Source organism: Apaloderma vittatum, unplaced genomic scaffold (genome assembly GCF_000703405.1).
Source record: "Apaloderma vittatum isolate BGI_N311 unplaced genomic scaffold, ASM70340v1 scaffold14237, whole genome shotgun sequence".
Taxonomy (NCBI): Eukaryota; Metazoa; Chordata; class Aves; order Trogoniformes; family Trogonidae; genus Apaloderma; species Apaloderma vittatum.
In genome coordinates, this window is record NW_009724640.1 from 1,504 (window position 1) to 5,671 (window position 4,168).

Consider the following 4,168-nt stretch of genomic DNA (forward strand, 5'->3'; position numbering starts at 1 on the left):
GAGCCTGGTAAAGGCTTGCAGGAAACTTCTGAAAGTGCAGAGGCTCTGGTCCCCTTCTCAGTTACTATGAATGGATTATCCAAGGGTGGCCTAAAACTGCCAGGGGTTGTAGGCACCCAAGCTGGCCTCGGAAATGCCACCCAAATTGTCTTCCCACAGAGCTTTGCTGCACCTTTAGTATCCCAGGTCAGCTGTTGAATGGGACCATATGCCACCTTGCTTGGCCACTTCACTGCCTTTCTTCTTCCTCTGTCACACCAGCCTCAGGCATTTTATGCCTAGTTTAAAAAAAGTTGTTGTTGCTCCAAAGTCTGAACTTTCAAACCTCAGGATTACCTTAGCTGAGAACTTGCACTGAACGTGGGGCAAAGTATGTGCAAGTTCTGAGCTGTTCTTTCCATTTTGAGATGAAGAAAGGTTTTGGTATGGGTAGGAAACATTTCTTTCCAGTAGCCAAAAGAAAAACAAATAGATTGGACAAAATTCCTCAAAAAACTGTCAGAAAATGAGTCATGAAACTGAACTGAATGTGCATGACTGCTCACTGAGTGTCTTTGTCTTGTATTAAACACTCCCTCTCCCTCCACTCCTCACCATCTCCTCCCTTCTGCCCCCCCCTTTTTTTTAAGCTTGTGTAATTATTCCACTTACCGTATTAGCAATACTCCTGATATATTCCAGTGTCAGCAAGATCAGAATCAGCCCTGAGAAACTGTATTCTTTATGTATAGTTTCAACAGCAGCGAGGCTGTTAGATAACAGAGGCTGTCAGCAAGGAGCCTGGCTTATGCAGAACACTTTGAAACCTGAGGCTTAGGAGAGGAAGATCACTGCTTTTCTAGTGTCTTCTGTTCAACTGTTTAAGTGCATCCTTTTATGCACATTTTTGGATATTTCACTGGATGAAAGCCTGAGCTGCCAGAACTGTTGGTCGTGAGCTTTTATCAGTCCTGCTACTGTCCTTGCCCTGCTGCGTTCTAACATCCAGGCCAACGTTTTGCTCATTCCATGGTTTACAGACTTGTAGTCCTGGAGGATTCCTGGTGGTCATCTCAACCTCAATTTTCTGGAGGATTTCTGTATTTTCAATTACAAGCTGCTGGATCAGAACTCACCACCAGTATATAGGACCACACTTTCATGTATGTGTTTGCTATTTGGCCTGTTTGTTCCTTGCCTCAAAGGAGGAATTACACCAGAAAAGATGGTGAGATTCCCTCACATTCCTTCCTTCTCACCACCTCTAGCTAGGAGTGATTTCCTTTTACATGGAAGCACTGCTGCCATAAACCATTTCACAATAGCCTGAGGGCTAGAAGAAGTCATCCAACACTTGAGAGACTCAAAATCAATTTTTGCCTGTCTGAGGTGTGTTAATGCATTTGGCCTCACTCCTGAGAAAGCATGTTTTGGGAAGTGCTTTATTTTGCTGATGTGCATAAAGCGTCTTTTAAGGGGTCTAAGGCACTCTCTGCCATTCTTTGGGGATTCTGACTGGGCTTAAATGTGAGGAGGATGCCAAGTTTCTCAAACAAGGGCAGTTCTGGGCATGACCAAAATAAAACTGTAGATACTGAGGGCAGGTTACATGAAAGGGAGCTGCCTTCTGCGTTTAGACATGTTCCTGGTTGGGTGGCAGCTGGCCGAGGATTACAATTTTGGATTTAAATGCCTGACTCTCATCTCAATCCTGCGGTAGGTGTGTATGCCTTTTATTAGAGCTAGTCCCTGTAGGTCTTGATCAAGACAGCTTGTAACCGTCTTGGCTGGAGAGGCAAATAAATTAAAATCTGTAATTGTGACAGACCTTGCACAAATCAAAGCCCTCTTCAGTATCAAAATCTTTGATGAATACCAAGCTGGACCATGAACTCTGGTCCTTGTCAACACTGTTCTGTACCATTCTGCCAGTTCTAGCTTATTATTAACTGTTGTCTTATAGAAATATTGGACTGTGGGAACTAGTCTCATTATTGGTACTTAAATACCCACTCCTTACGCAGGATGGGACTTTTTATCACACATCAATATCTAAGTGTTTCATGGTCAATCCTAGCTGATAGTTGTAGCATTGTTACAGCTGTGATAAAGTAAAAAGTGAGGTGAGTTAGATACATGTGGTGAAAAAGCAGCTTTTATTAAACTGACACAGCTGGAAAAATAGAAAAGCTTTCTTTGAAGTTTGAAATAAAAGCGTGAATTTCTACATTTCATTTAGGTGTCTAAAACAGAGTTTGATTCAGTGCCTTGCGAACAGGTCCTTCTTTCTCCCACTTGCAGTTGGAGGAGGCCAGACAACAGGCAACAGCCAAAACTGAGTACATAACACAGGTGATGCTCCCCTCTGGCCTCAAGTTGGGGGAGAAGCATGTGAAGAATATGGTCTACCACTTACACGAAGCTCTAGTTGCTTCCATAGACTTGGAAATTTCTGCAGAAAATACAACTTTTTTTTTTTTTTTGGTAGCAGCTAAGCTAAGCCAAACATTTTGCATTAATCAGTGCAGAGAGTCTTCTCTGGAGGATGTTTCAGAGCAGGAACCTATCTTAGCTCCTCTGAATTGCCTCTAGAGAAGACATTTTCATTTTTGTTGCAATAAAGTTAGTCACCAGACTAAAAATAGCCTTTAATAATTCTCCCCTTGGTTGTAAATCCCTGCATGAAGAAAACACCTCAGTTTTTAATGTGTAACTGCTGGTTCAGTATACTCGCTGGAGGTCTTCAGCTCTAATTTTCATGAGCACAGTGTACTAATAGACAACACTGATAGAGTGTTTGGTGTTTGACCTTGTTCCATTTGCATTTTTATTTAAAAAACCTCAACAAACCACATGTATTTTTCCACATACTTTTAAAAGGGAGTTAATATGGCTTAACAGCAACAGTTTCATCTCTGCAGGTGGGGGAATGATCACACCCTGTAAAAATAATGGGCTTGCCATTCTTTGGCTTCCACTAAATATGATTGTGTGGTCTGAGATCCCAGAGCTGCAGGCATGTTCTGAACTTTTCAGTCAGCGTATGCCTTAGTGAGCTTTTTGGATGGTTGGGAAAAGACTCCTCATTTACTAACACATAAAAGTCTTTGTTAGGAATTTATTCCAGTTTATGTGTGATCAAATAGGGTGGGGAAAGATAGGATATAGATATAAAAGTTCTAGAGTCAGATTAGAAGAATTTTATGAAATAGCTCTCATAAGGATACAATTTAAATTTCTTTGTGAATTAAAATAGTCCAATAACACATATCTGTGGTTAATTCTGTATGCTAGTTGTGATCTTCATGAAAAATAAGACGCTGAAATATTTAGCACTACCAAACTGAATCTCCAGCTCATAATCATAAACCTAAGGTCTGCAGTAACAAGAGGCAGAATGGAATCGGTACTTTTTTTTTTAATTTATCCTCATAAATCTACTGTGATGATGGAAAGTCTCTTCTTGTTGAGAGTAATAACATTTTCCCCATTCCATAGAGGTCTGTTCTCCCTAGTGGAGAGTGATAGGACTAGGGGAAATGGATCCAAATTGCGCCAAGGGAGGTTCAGGCTAGTTATTAGGAAGAATTTCTTTACTGAAGGGATTGTCAGCCATTGGAACAGGCTGCCCAGGGAGGTGGTTGAGTCACTGTCCCTGGAGGTGTTCAGGAGATGGGTGGATGTTGCATTGGGGAGAATCGTTTAGTAGGTTGATAGGGCTGGGACAAAGGCTGGACTCAATGATCTTCTAGGTCTCTTCCAGCTGAAACTATTCTATAGAAGATTCCATGATTCTGTGCATCAAAGTAGATTGCACCTGAATCAGGTGTAAACTTTTTCCTGCATTTGTTGAAGATGACAAGATTAAGTTTCTGGACTCCCTTTCTTGCCTAAATTCTCAGTTGTAAGTTGCTGTAAAGGGATCAGCTCAGATGATTTGTTCATATTTCAAGTGAACAGGAGACAAATTTAAGAACCTAACCCTCCATTGAAGGTCACGGTTCAGTGGTGGTGCCCGTTCAGTCCCTGTTTTCCAGCATTGCTGTCAGCTATTGACAGATCAGCTGTGGCAGAGCGTCAGGATGTCTGTCACAACTGTCAAATCCATAAAATCCAGAGAAGATCTGCCAGCCAGAGTTGCCTGGGGCAGATTCACACCTAAGTACTGAAGAGTCTGCATACATTCCTG